The following is an 18,720-nucleotide window of genomic DNA, read 5'->3' as shown; positions in this document are numbered from 1 at the left end:
ACCCACGAAGGATAATGGCCCTTTCCTTATGGTTAGCTTTTCCTCCGCTCCGGAGATGGCAAGATCGACAACCACTTCACAAGCTCCACGAAGGAGAAGCCCGGGCCTCTTCACAATCTTCTTGAAGAGATCACCGGAGCACCAATCACCAAGCCAACTAGGAGGTCACCCTCCAAGAGTAACAAGCTCACGGTCTCTCACTCGAACAAATCGTGGTGGAGAGCTCAACACTATGCAATGATGCAAAGCAAGAACACCGGAGGTGTTCAAGTCCTTCACACTCAAATCCCACCAAAGCAACGAATGCTAGGATGAGATTGGAGAGGAAGAACAAGGGGGAAAGTCAACCAAAGACTCCAAGATCTAGATCCCAAGAGTTTCCCTCACTTAGAGAAGAAATCGATCGGTGGAAGTGTAGATCTAGATCTCCTCTCTCAAATCCTCAAATATGAGCAAGAATGGTTGGAGGAATCAAGGGGGAGAGCAAGTTCTTCAAATAGTAGCAATGGAGGAGAGAGAATAGGAAGAACTGGTTTGGCTCAAGGTGGAAGAAGCCTATTTATAGCAAAGGGAGAAATAGAGTTGTTGGGGGAAAAAAGACAGGAAAAAAACAAAAGAAATCGGGCTGAAAAACACCCCAGGCCGGCGGCCCAGCCGGCTGACCGGAACCTGGGCTGAGGAGGCCGGTTCCCTGTCCGGCCAGCCGGCTCACCGGCCGGGCGGGCAACTGGGCCGCGCGGAGGCGACCAGCCCAAAGGGGCGAGCCGCAGGCGGCAGGAAGGCGTGGGGCGCGCGGGGCGCGCGGCCGCGTGGGCCGAGCGGCGGGAAGGCGGCCCAGCGGTGCGGGCGGCGCGGAGCAGAGCGGGCGCGCGGGGAGGCGGCCCGGTCCGGCGGGAGGCCGGTCCGGCCGGGGCAGCGGGCGGGCGGTCGGTGACCGGGCCGGCGATCGGACGGGCGGCCAGGCCCACGGGACTCCGCCCGGATGGCACCGGTTCCCAGGCCGGTTTTCGACCGGGTGGGCCGGCGCCTGGCCCGGTCCGGCCGGCTGGCTCCTTCCCCCTTTTTCTTTTCTTTTTCTTCTTTTCTCTTTTCTTTAATAACTAATGCTCCCGAACTCCGAATCGCATGAAACCAATTTTGTTTGGAAGATAACAACAAATGCTATCTTATGGAAAGTGAAAAACCAAGAATCTGTAGGAGGGGATTTTATCATGAATATAAAAGGTAGAACCTTATATCATGAATAACCGGTAAAATCACCCAACCTCGAAAACGCAATAGAAGATGCATGTGAACTCCGTTTTCGATGAACTTGGGCTTGTTGTAAAGCTAGCAACAAGCTCAAGAACCTCACACCGAGAAATACCAAGAAGCAATAAGAATATGCAACGCATGCAAGGATTGAGCTCCCTAAGACGATGTGATCAAGTTAACCAACCGAAAGCCCCTCTTAATAGTGCGGCTATCTATCCTATAATCCGGTCTCCCATCAACCACCTCGAGACCGGTAAAAGGAAAACCTATCAAGGTCATACCTTTGCCTTGCGCATCCCATCACTTGATCATTGTCGCTTCGTGTATACTCACAAATGCTCCCCCATACACAATGATGGGAAAGCTTCATTGATGCACATCTTCACATGTCCACTATCACCAAATGGACGGCAAGCTTCAAGCATGTGATCCACTCAAGATGCTCATCTTGAACTTGCCCAACTCAACCTTGTATCTTCTCATACTCACTTGAGATAGAGCATGGCTAATATTGAGTTCCACATGAGAACTCCATCTTCATTTCTTCTTCTTGATCATATCACATATATATCTTCATACCGATGATCTTGATGCCAAATCACAAGGTATATATTTATCTTCATGGCATCCATACTTGAATCCAACACATGGAGAGCAAGTAGATCCTATGGAATATTCCTTCATATAAACTCAATGAAAACATTAGTCCATAGGGGTTGTCATTAATTACCAGAACCACACATAGGGGCAATGTACCCTTACAACGTCGCTTTCATCTCCTCTTTCGTCACTTGCACTCGTTGGTTCGCAATGCACGCACAAAATCCTCAGCCGTTCTTCTTCTTCCCATTCTCGCAGAAGTAGGTCCAGCAGCATGGCATCGCAGCACCGCGGGCGACATGTGCACCGGCGGCCAGCGGTTGCAGCAACGCCGCCCACCCGCTGTAGCATCGCGGCGAGTCTTCGCAGCAGCAGCGCCAACTCCATGTGACCATGTAGCAGCACTGCCCGCCACTTGTAGCATCGACGGCCAACCTTTGTAGCAGGCTAGCAGCGCCGCAAGCTTCATGTAGCACCAGCGGCCGGCGGTCGCAGCAGCGTCGCCCATCCGTTGTAGCATCGCCGGCCAATCTTCGCCAATTCCTCGTAGCACAGTATGGCCATTGGCCACCTATCACAGCATCGCCGGCAACCTTCGCCAGCTCCACGTAGCACGGCATGGCCACCCGTCACAGCATCGCCGCTAATTCTATGTAGCACCGGCGACCACCGATTGAAGCAGCGCCGCCCACCTCTTTTAGCACCGCGTGGCCACAGGTTGCAGCAGCGCCGGCCGCCCCTTGTAGCTCCGGCGGTCACCGGTCGCAGGCTCGCAGCAGCTCCACGCGGCCCTTGTAGCAGGAGCTGCAAACGCAGGTAGCAAACGCCGACTGCCCCTTGTAGTGCCGGCGGTCACTGGTCGCAGCATCTCCACACGGCCCTTGTAGCAGGAGCTGCAAACGCAGTAGCAAACGCTGACCGCCTCTTGTAGCGCCGGCGGTCACCGGCCGTGTAGCAGCTCCGCACACCCCTTGTAGCACGAGCGGCAAACGGAGGTAGCAAACGCCGGCCGCAGGCCGCTGCAGGGCCGCAACGCCGCCGTTCATTGTAGCACTGGCGCACATCCCATGTAGCTTCGCCGCCACCCCCACGCAGCACCGCCACTCTTCCATCGCAGCACCACGTGCAGACGCGCAGCTCCGCCGATTTCCTTTGCAGAAGCGGATGCATCGAAGGGGACGGGAGCACCTCGCAAAGGGGAGGAGCAGACTTGATCTTGGTGTTCTTCTCATAGACTAAGAGCATCCCCACTCGTTGGCGCTCCCCACGCCCAAATCCGGCGAAATTTTCGTCCGGATTGGATGAAGATTTGGCGTGGGGAGCGCCGAAGTTCCAGCCGTCCCCCCGGCAGGAAACCCCCAACCTCGACCATTTGACATATTTCAAACAAATTCAACATAAAATTTAACAAGTTGGGCAAACAAGAGGACGAAAATTGCTGAAACAAATTCGGCGATAACAGTACAATGTTTAACAAGTGCTGAAACAAATGAAGCACACAAATTTCACAATTTTTCAAACAAATTAAGACAGACTAGTTGGCGTCGGCGTTGGCGTTGCCTCGGAGCCTCCATATGTGCTCCACCAGATCATCTTGCAGCAGCTGGTGCATTGTAGAGTCTCGAATCTCCTGGCGCATAGCAATGAAGGCGGCCCATGATGGAGGCACCTGGTGATTAGGCTGTGCAAGAGGACCCTCTCTCTCATATGGTGCTTGTTGCTCAGCCAGAGGAACCGGATGCTTTCGCTCATCTTCAATAATCATGTTGTGTAGGCACACACAACAGTTCATCACCTCCCACATCTGATCTTTGGACCAAGTCATAGCGGGGAACCGGACAACAGCAAATCTCTGCTGTAGGACACCAAATGCTCGCTCGACGTCTTTTCGGCAAGCTTCTTGTTTCTTGACAAACTCGCAAAGTTTGGGGGTGCTAGGGTTGGAGATCGTCTTCACAAATGTTGCCCACTTTGGATAGATACCGTCTGCAAGGTAGTATCCTTTGTTGTAGTGCCGACCATTGATCACATAGTCCACCGGGGGAGCATGACCCTCAACAAGCTTGGAAAAGACCGGGGAGCAGTTTAGGACGTTGATGTCATTGTTGGATCCAGGCATACCAAAGAAAGAGTGCCAAATCCAGAGATCATGGGTAGCCACTGCTTCAAGTATCACAGTGCAGCCTTTTTTGTGACCCTTGTACATTCCCTGCCACGCAAACGGACAGTTCTTCCATTGCCAATGCATGCAGTCAATGCTTCCAAGCATCCCTGGAAAACCTCTAGCTTCATTTGTTGCAAGGATCCTCTGAGTGTCTTCGACAGTGGGTGATCTCAAGTAATAGTCCCCGAACACCGCTATGACGGCCCTGCGTAACCGGTAGAAACAATCAAGGGCGGTGGACTCCGCCATCCGAAGATAGTCATCTGCGGTATCACCGGGAGCTCCATACGCCGACATCCTCATAGCCACCGTGCACTTCAGCGGTGACGAAAATCCAACCAAACCAAAGTGCAATCCGCCTTGCATCGAAGTAGGGATCAAAGTGGCGGATGGCATACACAATTTGCGAAATAGCTTTCTGCTCATCCTGAAACGACGCCGGAAAACACTCTCACCGTGCAACGGATTGTCGGCGAAGTAGTCGGCGTACAACATGCAGTAGCCCTCCAGTCGATGTCTCGGCTTGCACTTCCGGCGACCTCGTGCCGACCCACCACGCCGACGAGTTGCCAGTCCGGCGTACATGCTTGCCAAGCAACCAAGGATCATCATGTGCTCGTCGTCTTGGGCGGCTGCTGCCATCTCTTCTTGCATAAGCTCGACGAACATCTGCTCCTCCTCTTCGTCCGAGTCCATGGCCGGCGAGGCAAATGGACGAACACCTGACGGGCGTGGTCGAGGCAACCCGAGCCGCGAGCGACGACGAGCAAGCAGGCCGGAAAACAGGCCGGCGGAAGAGCAGCCAGATAGGCCGTCGTCCAAACACGGCGGAATATAGGCAGGTGGGGAAGGAGTGGCGGCGCAATCTGGGCAACAAGCCGGCGGGGTGGTGCCGGCGGCGAGAGAGATACGAGGGGTGGGGGAGATTTTGAGCGACGTGGAGGTGGGGTTCGTGCGTCGAGTCACCGACAGATCGGGCCCTTCCCCGCTTTTCACTCGTCCGGAGTCCCCGAGAGCTCCCCGGGGGGCCGGGGGGGGCGTGGGATCGCCGGATGAATTTAGGCCCAAATCCGGACGAAAACGAGGAACCGGGGGCGCGACTGGGCCGAATTTCGCCGTCCGGATGGAAAAAACGCTCGCCGGGGGCCTCCTCGGGGGGACGAGTGGAGATGCTCTAACACCGTAGCCGGACCACTCGAGGATGGGCTGGTTCATCCTCGGGAACGGCCAGTAGAAGCTGCTAGCTTCAGCGCGCGATGGCTTGATTGGAGGCGCATGACGGCGGGGTCGGCAAGCGAGAAGGGCCGGGAGAAGCGGCGTTGATTCTGGTTGCCGGCGAGCGACGGGGCTGGGCAACTGGGTTGCCGGAGTTGTGTCTACGCGAGGAATGGAGAACGGCAGGGCCGCGAGGAAGAAGACGGAAGGCAGAGAGGAAATAATTGAGGGAAGATAAGGTGGGCCCTCCAGAGACACGCGGCGTGCGATCGATCCGGGGGATGAGAGCGTGCGATCCCCCGGGGGAACACCAGCTTTTTCCTTTTTTTAATCAGGTGATGTAAAAGTTAGGTTTTTCGCCATATTTTATGTCATCTATTGGAGACGCACAGAGTGTCGCTAAGTTGTTTTTCCAGGCAGGGTATGCAATCGTTTTGCCCTCAGAGCATGGCTATTGGCAAGCGGCATCAAAAACCGGTGAGCAGAACTGGCAAGTCTACAAGCTTTGTTTGTTTCAGAACCTGCAGATGTTCCCTAGAAGAAACTGCAAATCTCCCGAAATTCTTCCATGGTCTGCATATTTGATTGGACGGAAGATGACTCAAAAGTTGGAACTAAGAGCATCTCCAGTCGCGTCCCCCAAACCGTCCCCCAAAGGGATTTGGGGCGCGCCGGACAGAAAAAGCGTTCCAGCCGCGTCCCCCAAAGCCCTTTTTTGTCCGGCGCGCCCCCATTCGGTGTCCGGCGCCCCGAGCCCGTCCCCGTCCCACAGGGGACGCTCCGGGGACGCCGGACACAACGAAATGAGAGGCGAGGAGGCGCGGGGCCGACGCGTCAGCGGCACAATAAATTTTTAACCTAACCGTCGCCTACCTCGCGACGAAAGTTATTGGCGGTGCGGTTCCCGCAGCGACGCAGCGACGGTGCAGTTCCCGCAGCGACGCAGCGACGCGTCCCGTCGCGCCTAGCTCTGCGTGCCGGCGTTAATGAGCGCCACCGCTCCTCCGCCTCCCTCCGGCCTATAAAAAGGGGCGCCTCTCATCGTCCCTCTCACACACAAACCCTAGCGCCTCTCTCCCAAACCCTAGCCGCCACCATCTCTCAACAAGACTCGACGCTATGTCTGGTAGAGGCGGACCTCGCGGCCGCGGCCGTGGTCGTGGTCGTGGTCATGGCCGCGGCATAGCTGAACGCTCGCCGTCGCCTTCCACGCCGCCGCCTTCATCATCGTCGGAGATGGACGTGGAGCCGGACGTCCTGTTCGAGTTCGTCCACGTCCTCAAGGGCGACCCGCGCGGCATCCAGAGGCTACCGGACTCCTTCGCCGAGTACGTCGGCGGCGTACGCCCGCGCACGATGCATCTGCGGGAGCATTCGTGGGGCTACTGCCGGTGGATCGTCAAGGCGATCTACGACGCGCGCGGCAAGATGTACCTCAACATCGGCTGGGAGAAGTTCGCCCGCCACCACAGCCTCCAAGCCGGCTTCATCCTCGTGTTCTCCTACTTCGGCAACAGGGACATGAAAGTCAAGGTCTTCGACGAGAGGCGCTGCCTCCGGGACTACCACGTCGACAGGGACTCCCACGACGACAGCACCGACGAGGAAGACGACTGAATGAGTGTTGTTTCTTCGCAGCGAATACGTGTACGGAGGTTTCTGCCTGTTCGCTTCATCGGTAGAACCAACAAGGGCACCATCCTCCCGCTGGATTTTCCAGTTTAGGTGACTGGGTGTGCCCTCGAGTGTTCTTTCTTAGCAGCGAACACAGGAAACCTTCGATGCACGGCCTAGTTAGGTTTAGTTTCTTTGCAAAATTTTATATTTGTGTCCACGACGGTTCAAACTATGTATTAGTTTGTGGAAAACCACGTTCTCAATTATGTTTTCGTGTAAACCACGTTCCAAATTATGTATTAGTTTGTGGAAATTGAAATAAAAAGCTAAAAAAAAGTAATTTAAATGTTTGGGGGAGGCGTTTGGGGGACGCGGCTAGGGAGCGACGTCCCCCAAACGCGACACGAATAAAACACGTCCCCCAAACGCTCAATCCGGCGCGGTTTGGGAGACGCGACTGGAGATGCTCTAACGCATGTAACGGAAGAGTACCTCCAAAGAACTAGAGGCCCAATTCAATAACAAGTCGAAGTAGCAGTGCGGCCCTGTTCTCCAAGATCTGCTCAGCGTTAGTACTTGCAGCAAAAACAATTCAACTAGACAGAACTTACGTACTTAGCAAAAGACAAAGAACTGCAACGAAAATTTAGATTCAAAATTGGCAGGGGCCGCGCGAACACGTACCCCCTCTATCACAAATTATGATGTCCATTCTCCTCTTGAGAAGATGGTAAGCCAACGCATCCTACAAAGTGCAATGTGGACCATTGGCCTAGGCCACGAACCTTATTGATCGTCCGTTGACCCCATCCAGGTAAGTATGTTGCAACGCTGGCGGGGGCGCTCTATATGTAGGCTCTTCCACCGCCGTAACCAGCTTACGGGAGCGAGGTGGGACTAAACAGCACGATGGCTTGTGCAGCGTCCTGATGCATCCCAATTTTGGAGCGTCGGTAGTTTGCGGGCCGATTGTGCTTCCCGGCCCATAATATGAGGCCACGAAATCCGGCCCCCCAGAACGCGGCATCAGTTTTAGGGTCCATGAGAAAAGCAATTCTTGTGCGAGCCACGCAACAACAGAAAACCTCCAGCCCACAAACAAGACAGAAAATTTTAGGATGGGTATCTATGCAGGAAGTTCAGAAAATATTGCCACTATGCAGATGGAACTCATGCAAGTTTTTTCATCAAGTGCGTCTCAGTTCATTCATCCAATCCAACCATGATTTTACAAGCCAGATACTAATCGTAGTAAGAATGGCTCATTGGCATGACTTGTGCGCATACAAACAGAAGTCACGGCCGTTGCTCCTCCATGATCAACAAACTGTACAGGTACTACAACAAGGGACACAATTTACACACCAAACGGCGGCAGACAAACAAAAACAGTTGGAGAACTTGTAAGAATAGAACAGAGGATCGATCGATTCTAATACCGTCTCAGACAGACGGTTCAGATCCAACGGCACTACTCCTGGCCGGAGCTACACAGACACAGGTGATGCACGCGCGCCGCCGCGCCGGCCTGACCGCCCAAGAGGCCACTCCCCTGAAGATAGCCCTCAGCGTCACCTTCCTGCGGGGCCTGGGCGCCACCACCACCTTGCTCGTTCCCTCCACCGGCGGCGATCCGGATCCCTCCCGCAGGGACTCGTCGGGGGACGGCGGGCCGGCGAGGTGCCTGTCCAGCATCCGGTTCACGGAGGCCAGCTCGTACGAGTCGTACAGCGAGCTCCCCGTGTCGTACACCGCGTTGCCATCCCTCGCCCTCTCAACTCGCTGGTGCCTCCGACTCCGCGGCATGCTATGAGCTGGAGGTGGAAGACGCGGCAGAGGAAGAGGACTAGAGGAGACAATCAGAAATGGTTGCGCTTGAGCATTCGAGAAGACAAAATGGTTGGGCTTGAAGCATCTAATTTGTCATCTTGCTTTCTCTATGATTATTATCCGCAGCTCAATTGGAGTATTATGCATAAAGTTGCGTGCAGGCTATGGAAGTATGATATGTGTGCAAAGCTGCCGGAGTAATGCTAAACTAACACGGCGAACTTTTCTCTCGGGTTATCTTCTTTTTGTAGGATTGTTCAGTGCTTCTGGCTTTTGGAAATGTCAACTAGAAAGGAGCACCGTCAGAACCAGCTGTTCGTTAAACGTAAAGGACAGTTTGACTCTTCACCTGCTCAATCTGATAGGATCAACAGGAAAAGACTTCGTCACCATGATCAAGGTTCAAGAGAGAGATACCCATCGCGTCTGATCAAGCCGACAACGTGCCAGGCAGCAGAGACAAACAGCTACAGTACATAAGTATCGCAAAAGTACATAGTAAAAGATTAGTCCAGAAGATAACATGTTATCGTCAAAAACAGATAAATGGAAAACGAGATGCAACTAGACAGCAGCAGATCAGACAAGAATCATATAATGATAAGTAGTGTGGTACTATGCGAAAAGTGTTTTTAGCTCCCGAGCTTCAGTGCTCTCACTATGTTAAGAAAATTTTAAAAATACTTTTTGTTGGAAAATTAGGCACAATTTTCATGATTAATTCCAGAATATTAAGCATGACGACAGTAACTACTAACAAGTGAAACACGAACTTAGTAGATGCATTGATCAACATGAACAGCAGCAGAGCAAACAGTACAACATCCATCGCTAAACAGATCGAGATATGTCGCACGTACCGATCTGGTGGAGGTGGCGGTGAAGGTGTAGCAGACGATGTCGCAGCAGTAACGTTGTTGATGACAAGGTTGTTGACGACGGGAACGACGGGTCGAAGTAGACGGCGTTGAAGACGACGGTAGGCAGCACCGCCCGACTTGGACGGAAGGCGTCCCGTGATGAAGAGCTTGAGCAGTCGCGCAGAGCGCTTCCCAAAAACCTAATTCGCCCTCTCCCGTACATGATCGCAAGGACGAGCGGTTCCGGAGACCTGCTCTCCCGTTCGCCGATGCAGGTCGGCGCGCGGGATGGAGTAGGCTACGATGGCGGCGCAAGCAGAGAGATGTGGAAACCCTAACTCATGCATTGGATATGTTTCTGCGGTAGCCGGGCAAGAGATTATATAGGCGCGGGGAACCCTAGGCAACGTGGGGCACGCCCACGTAGTGCACGTTTCTAGTCGGTTACAGATAGCCCACGGCTCGGGAGCGACCCGAACCGACTAACTGTGACGCGTCCGTCTAGGACTCTATTCGTTTTCCTGAGCTGCAAAAAGTAAGGAAAGTCTCGGCTCGAGGCTCAATCCACTCACCACGAGCGCGGCGCGCGTCGTGACGTGTCGAGACGAGCGAGCGAGGAGGAGGAGGAGCGCGCGTGAACCACTCCTATTCTTACTCACTTACTAGTGGTGGAACAACCCACCTTATAAGGTGGTCTAACTTTCTCCCAACTTTCCATGTGGGACTAAACTTCCCACCTCTTGCCACTCCCTAGTGAGCTGTCACCAACTTGGGCTCAAACTCACAAGGCTGCCACTATGTAGGTTTTGAGATTTATAGGAAAATCTGAAATCTAGTATGGGCCACTAAAAGTGGGCCCAATATTTCAACAATCCCCCCACCAGATCTCAAATCCCCATTTAGAGATTTACCAATACTCGTTGCTTGTTTATATACCAGTGTTTCAGCGAAGACTGTTAAGTTGAACTTCCACCTAGAACCTTAAGCTACATCCATTCACACTTGAACAATGGACTAAGCCTTGAATTGCAAGTTTTGCGTGAACATGGTTTCACTCAAAGTCATAACTAGTACATGGCTATCAGTAGCCTACCCCGCGGGTGAAGCATATGCGTCATACTTCATGGTCTCTTAATGAGTTTACTAGAGATCACCCAAATCTCATAGATTGCGATGTTTAACAATCGGACTCATATGGGTGTGTTATTTCAAGAATGCTCTGTAGGACAACATCTTTGCTAAAATAGCCAACATAAACACATTAAGTCTTGTTGCCAACCTGCCTTACATCAATTGAGAGTTGTGCATCTTCACATAGAGATGGTTACATAATACTCTCCTCAATTAAACCACTAGTTTGTTCTTCCCAGGTCCCAATTCACGGAATCTCCGATCACAAAGGTTGGGTTACCACTATGGTGTAACATCAACGGGTCTCAAACCCATCTCCCTCGATGCATTTTCTATCACATTACGTGATAGTCCCTTTGTAAAGGGATCTGGCAGGTTTTTGTCTGTTTGAATATATGTAACAGTTATTACTCCGAAGTTTCGCAATTTCCTGACAGACTTCAAACGTCTCTTGACGTGTCTTGATGACTTCGCATTATCCTTAGAATATTTCACTTTGACAATTACAGTTTGATTGTCACAATTCAAAAGGATTGCCGCTACAGGTTTTTCAACCACAGGCAAGTCCATCAAGAGCTCACGCAACCATTCTGATTCAACAGTGGTTGTGTCCAAAGCAGTAAGTTCTGCTTCCATAGTTGACCTCGTCAATATGGTTTGCTTGCAAGATCTCCATGACACTGCGCCACCTCCAAAGGTAAATACATACCCACTAGTGGCGTAGAGATCAGCTACATCAGAGATCCAGTTTGAATCATTATATCCTTCAAGCACAACTGGGTGCCCTGAATAGTGAATCCCATAACTCATTGTACCACATAGGTAGTGTATGATCCTATCAAGTGCATGCCAATGATCAGTACCCGGGTTTGACCTGAACCTACTCAACTTGCTAACATCAAAAGAGATGTCAGGTCTAGTCGCGCTCGCTAAGTACATGAGTGAGCCAACGATCTGAGAATATCTCAATTGATCTATGGCAATCCTCCAGTTCTTGCGCAATGTCACACTGGGATCATAAGGTGTTGGAGAAGACTTGCTAGCAATATAGCCGAACCAGCTCAAGATCTTCTCAACATAATGGGATTGCGTTAGAGTAATCCCACTCTCGTTCTTAATAAGCTTGATGTTCAGAATCACATCAGCTTCTCCCAGATCTTTCATATCAAAACACTTTGACAAGAAAGAGTTAACCTCGTGTATTACTTTCATGTTTGTACCAAATATCAGAATATCATCCACATACAAACACAGTATAACACCTTCGCCCCCACCATGGCGATAGTAAACGCACTTGTTAGCCTCATTGACAACAAAGCCTACAGAAGTTAAAGTTCTGTCAAACTTCTCATGCCATTGTTTAGGTGCTTGTTTCAGACCATATAAAGATTTCAGCAACTTGCACACCTTTCTTTCTTCACCTTTTACTACAAACCCATCAGACTGATCCATATAGATTTCCTCTTCCAGCTCTCCATTAAGAAAAGATGTCTTTACGTCCATTTGATGAACGATAAGACCATAGGAGGCAGCCATGGACAGTAGTACTCGAATGGTGGTAAGTCTAGCGACAGGTGAATAGGTGTCGAAGTAATCTTCGCCTTCTCTCTGTGTGTAGCCTTTAGCTACAAGCCGTGCCTTGTACTTCTCAATAGTACCATCAGATCTTAGCTTCTTCTTGAACACCCATTTGCAGCCCACAGGCTTGCATCCATGGGGTCGTTCTGATAGCTCCCAAGTTCCATTAGAAAGAATCGAGTCCATCTCATTATGGACAGCTTCTTTCCAGTCATCTTCATCTGGAGATGCGTATGCCTCTGCAATGGACGTGGGAGTATCATCCACAAGGTACACAATGAAATCATCACCAAAGGATGTTTCAATCCTCTGTCTCTTCCTCCGTTTAGGAGCTTCATTGTCATCCTTCTCAGTAACATTCTCATGTGATTGTTCAAAATACTCATTAGATGGACTAGACTCAGGAATTATCTCAGTAGAAATTCTAGCAATGCTATGTATATCTTTCATAGGAAACATATTCTCAAAAAATGTTGCATCACGAGATTCCATAATAGTATCAACATGCATATCAGGTACCTCGGATTGAACTACTAAAAATCTATAGCCTACACTCCGCGGAGCATAACCTAGAAAGATACAATCCACTGTCTTTGGTCCGAGTTTGCGCTTCTTAGTAATTGGAATATTGACTTTCGCCAAACATCCCCATGTGCGCAAATATGAAAGTGGTGGTTTTCTCCCAGCCCACTCCTCGTAAGGGGTTTTATCTTTATTCTTGTTAGGAACTCTATTCAGGACATGACATGAAGTCAACAATGCCTTCCCCACCATGCCTTTGATAAACCAGCAGTGGCTAACATGGAATTCACCAAGTCAGACAGCGTGCGGTTTTTCCTCTCGGCAACCCCGTTTGATTGGGGCGAATAGGGAGGCGTCCTCTCATGAATAATGCCATGTTCCTCACAGAATTCATCAAAGATTTTAGGAAAATATTCACCACCACGATCCGACCTAAGACGCTTGATCTTTCTCTCTAGTTGATTCTGAACTTCGGCCTTATAAATTTTAAAGTAGTCTAAAGCTTCATCTTTAGTTCGCAACAAATAAACATAGCAAAATCTAGTCGCATCATCAATCAATGTCATGAAATATCCTTTTCCACCTTTTGTCAACACACCATTCATCTCGCATAGATCAGAATGTATGAGTTCTAGAGGTGCCAAGTTTCTCTCCTCGGCCGCCTTGTGAGGCTTCCAAGGTTGCTTTGATTGCACACAACTATGGCACTTAGAACCTTTGGCAATGGTGAAATTCGGAATTAAACTCAAACTGGATAGCCGAGACATTAAACCAAAATTAATGTGACATAAACGAGAATGCCAAACACTGGTATCATCACTAACATTGCCACAAATATGGTTCACAGACTTATTACTGAAATCAGAAAGCGAAAAGCGGAACAAGCCTTCGCACTCATAGCCTTTACCAATAAATTGTCCAAACTTGGAAACAACTACTTTATTCGACTCTAAAACAACCTTAAACCCATCTCTGCATAGAAGGGAGCCGCTAACGAGATTCTTGTTCATAGTAGGGACATGATGCACGTTCCTCAGCTGCACGATCTTCCCCGAAGTGAACTTCAGATCTACCGTGCCAACACCACGAACAGAAGCATGTGACCCATTCCCCATCAAGACGGAAGAATCCCGGGCGACCTGGTAAGAAGTGAACATGGATACGTCAGCACACACATGAACATTAGCACCTGTATCAATCCACCAACATGGAGATTGAAATACCGAAAGAACATTAAAGAGATTAACGTACCCATCATCATTTCTAGCGGTCACCGTGTTGACTTGCCTTACTTTTTTCTTGCAGTCTGCCCTCTCTGGAAAGTCCTTAGAAAAGTGGCCAGCCTCTCCATAGGTAAAGCAGCTCAGATCTGCTTTGGTTATCATCTTCTTCTTCTTGAAGGTTGTAGTCTTCATAGGCTTATTGAAGGAGGGCTTGTTATTCCCTTTATTCTTGCTGTAGGGTTTCTTCTGCACCATGTTGGCGCTAGAGTGACCCTCTCCTTTCTCAGTATTATCCTTAGCCCGAGCTTTCTCCTCAACATCAAGAGACGCTATCAGATTTTGAACTGATATCTCCTATCTCTTGTGTTTGAGAGTTGTGGCAAAGTTCCTCCATGAAGGGGGCAACTTAGCGATGATGCATCCAACCACAAACTTGTCAGGTAAGGCACACTTAAGGATTTCAAGCTCTTTCGCAATGCACTGTATCTCATGAGCTTGTTCGACTACAGAACGGTTGTTTACCATCCTGATGTCATGGAAGCTCTCCATGATGTACAGTTCACTGCCTGCATCGGTTGCACCAAATTTAGCATTCAGTGCATCCCAGAGCTCTTTACCATCTGTTATGTGCATGTACACATCACACAGACGATCAGCAATAATACTCAAAACGCATCCGACGAAGAGAGTATTGTTTTCCTTGAACTTGGTCAGATATAGTTCCTTCAGGTAAACCATCAGTAACTTCGAACACTTTCAGATGAGTAAGCCAGAGCATGGCCTTAACCTGCCACCTCTTAAAGTGCACACCGGTAAACTTATCCAGCCTCAGTGCATCAGCAAAACAGCCATGTTAACTCAGGAAATTGCCTACAATTAGGTTTTTGGATTGTTGGAAATTAGGCACAATTTCCATGATTAATTCCAGAATATTAAGCATGACGACAGTAACTACTAACATCTGAAACACGAACATAGTAGTGAAGGAGATATGCCCTAGAGGCAATAATAAAGTGGTTATTATTTATATCTTTATGTTTATGATAAATGTTTATATATCATGCTATAATTGTATTAACCGAAACATTAGTACATGTGTGATATGTAGACAAACAAAGAGTCCCTAGTATGCCTCTTAAACTAGCTTGTTGATTAATGGATGATTAGTTTCATAATCATGAACATTGGATGTTATTAATAACAAGGTTATATCATTGTATGAATGATGTAATGGACACACCCAATTAAAGCGTAGCATAAGATCTCGTCATTAAGTTATTTGCTATAAGCTTTTCGATACATAGTTACCTAGTCCTTATGACCATGAGATCATGTAAATCACTTATACCGGAAAGGTACTTTGATTACACCAAACGCCACTGCGTAAATGGGTGGTTATAAAGGTGGGATTAATTATCCGGAAAGTATGATTTGAGGCATATGGATCAACAGTGGGATTTGTCCATCCCGATGACGGATAGATATACTCTGGGCCCTCTCGGTGGAATGTCGTCTAATGTCTTGCAAGCATATGAATAAGTTCATAAGAGACCACATACCACGGTACGAGTAAAGAGTACTTGTCAGGAGACGAGGTTGAACAAGGTATAGAGTGATACCGAAGATCAAACCTCGGACAAGTAAAATATCGCGTGACAAAGGGAATTGGTATCGTATATGAATGGTTCATTCGATCACTAAAGTCATCGTTGAATATGTGGGAGCCATTATGGATCTCCAGATCCCGCTATTGGTTATTGGTCGGAGAGAAGTCTCAACCATGTCTACATAGTTCACGAACCGTAGGGTGACACACTTAAGGTTTGATGTCATTTAAGTAGATATGGAATTTGGAATGGAGTTCGAAGTTTTGTTCGGAGTCTCGGATGGGATCCAGGACATCACGAGGAGGTCCGGAATGGTCCGGAGAATAAGATTCATATATAGGAAGTCATATTCCAAGTTTGGAAATGATCCAGTGCATTTATGGCAGGTTCTAGAAGGTTCTAGAATAGTCCGGAAGAAATCACCATGGAAAGTGGAGTCCCGGAGGAACTCCACCTTGCATGACCAGCCAACCCTAAAGGGGAGGAGTCCAAAGTGGACTCCCCAAAGGGTGGCCGGCCAACCCCCCAAGGAAGGGGTGGGAGTCCCACCTTGAGTGGGATTTCCCCCTTGAGTAGGTTTCCCACCTATGGGAGGTTTCATTGTTGGGGTCTTATTCGAAGACTTGGATACCAACACTTGGGGATTTTGTCAACACCCGGATTTTTAAGTCCGAATGCCTATTATGTCATACATCGCAATCCCAGGAATATTGTTGTTGCGAGGCATAATAGTTAAGTATCACAGTCATCATTCATTACAAACCATAAGTCTTACAAATTTGGAATCACATGATCCATATTACACGAATAGTTGATCTATCGATCAACGAATAAACACAAGTTCATAGTTCAACATAGCGGAAGCGTAAGATACAAGGACTCTCGAGTCCACAGGCCAACGCTTGACGTCGGAAGGCGCTTAGTTGTCGTAGGCGTCCTGCTGGTCATCTCCTTGTTCATCTTCATACTCTGGCCATTTGAATAGCCAGGGACAAAGCCGTGAGTACGTTGAGTACTCGCAAACTCAAACAAATGTAAGTGCTAGACATTCTAGTAGGGTTTGCTAAGCTCTAGTTTATTTGCATAAAGCTAGTTTTGGTTCACAAAGTTTTTGAGAAAAGCTTACTCAAGTGCTAACTAACTCAAGTGGGAACATTAGTGTCATTCCCACCATTCAAGTGGTGATTTCAATTCAATTCACCACAAGTCATTTCACCATCAACCTTTCAACATCATTTTCAAAGATATGACATCGGAAACTGTATGGCCTTTCCAACCGTCCGTAACCGTGGACGCGGCTATTCGAATAGGTTTACACTCTGCAGAGGTTGCACACTTGTGCCACAACATTTGATTTCATCCGTCGGGATTTCCCCGAATAATCGTAACACAGTACGCGGATCATCAACCATAACCTTTCACTTACGAACCCTAGTATGAGCACCTCTCCCCATGAGCTTGGCCTCCCGGTGAAGACCAACCGTCAACCCGGGAACCGCACAGGGCTTGGGCCGGACATTCACCTCATTTTGCATCATATCGTATCGTTTCTTTTGTGGTAGAGGCAGCTTTCGGCATAACCCCGATGACGCTTGTTTAGAGGGAACCCATACTAAGACGCATAAACTTCCAGTTAAGCCCTACCCATAATCAGGTATTGTGGGGGTACTTGAGAATTGGAAAAGTATCGCATTCAAACCAACATCATGTTTTATCAAAAATCACCATCTTCTCTTGGTCATATTCACCTTCAAAAATCATTCAATGGAATGCATCTTCATTCCAAGGTTTCAAAATCCTTTCAAAATCACAAGGTTCCCATCTAGAGTAGTCAAGTTTAGTTTATTAGCACTAGCTCTAATTCATGAGGGGTGCTATCTTGCTTTGCTTGGAAAAGACTAACTCACTACTCTACTAACCAACTTGTACTTTGACCAAAGTTAACTATAAAATTAACTCTTTTAGAAAACAAGTAAAACTTGTAAAGTAAAACTTGGGATGGGTTCACATAAGAAAAGGTAAGAACATGGTGCCTTGCCCCAAGGGGGCTTTGCACTTTGCAAGAATATTAGCTTGCATTGGTAGTAGCTTGCCTTGGTAGTTCTCAAACTGTTCCTCCTCCTCCTCTTGGTAGCAACCTTCTTCTTCGGCGTACTCTCCGGTGCTACCGTCTAAATTTGAATACGAGTATAATTACTCACTAATTCAATGGCTATTCCATACATCACATATAACACACAAACTACTCTATGCACACAAATAAATTAACTAGAGTACATGGGTTGTGGGGTTTAAATAGAATTCACTTCTTTGTATTTAATATGTAAATGATAGTTTCCATAGGGTTCTTGAGAAATAATTTCCTCTCATTGAAATCTTCTTAAGATTTAATTTCTCACACAATCATGCATGAACTCATATTGACCTAAGTCAAATGTTCATCATCATCATTGGTGAAAATGATTTAAATGAGGTAGATCACCTCATACTATCTACATAACACTATATTTGATTTAAATCTCAAGTAATTCATATAAGAGAGTTTGGGACCAGGGGTCCAAACATCCCATGAATCCATGTGAGACAAGTTTAAATGAAGTGTAATACTCCACATAATTTAACTTTAATAGTTTTGGACAATATCAACTAGTTAAACTAGCCATATCATCCATTAATTAATCTAGGGCAGGATCATGCAAAGTGACCACACCATTTTATTGCATAAACAATTAGTGTAAGTCAAATGTGAGCTATTAGAGTTGGAATTAACTTAATATCTATTTTGGTTGATTTTTAAGAATTATTTGAATAGGGAAAAGTCCCTGTCTTGTTATTTTTATCACATTTATTCTACAAAGAATCTGACCATGGGGCCAGTGGCATTGGCTAGATAATTTCAGTAGCTTTCCAGCAACATAAAATTCACTAAATTTGGTTTAGCCAATTTGAAACTATTGATTTTCAAAGTGGAGGTAGTATTCAAAATTATTTGAATTAATTAAATCTAGTTTGAATTAAAAGGCCGGCGGGAAACGAAACTGGGCCCGATTCGAATAAAAACGGCCCAGTCCAGCCCAGCCACGGTCCAGTGCCGCGCAGGCTGCCTGACAGCGGGTCCC

At 48.2% G+C, this 18,720-nt stretch overlaps 1 non-coding gene across 1 annotated transcript; it reads right to left on the bottom strand.

Annotated features, from left to right (window-relative positions):
- Window positions 1-7,512: 7,512 nt before the first annotated feature.
- LOC127346380 (U1 spliceosomal RNA) lies at window positions 7,513-7,672 on the bottom strand. Its single transcript, XR_007879545.1, has one exon. It is a non-coding gene; the product is annotated as a U1 spliceosomal RNA (small nuclear RNA).
- Between the last annotated feature and the right edge of the window lie 11,048 nt (window positions 7,673-18,720).

The sequence above is a fragment of the Lolium perenne genome, chromosome 3, assembly GCF_019359855.2.
Source record: "Lolium perenne isolate Kyuss_39 chromosome 3, Kyuss_2.0, whole genome shotgun sequence".
Classification (NCBI taxonomy): Eukaryota; Viridiplantae; Streptophyta; class Magnoliopsida; order Poales; family Poaceae; genus Lolium; species Lolium perenne.
Note: the sequence above shows the minus strand (reverse complement) of the source record. Positions and strands in the feature narration are given on the sequence as shown.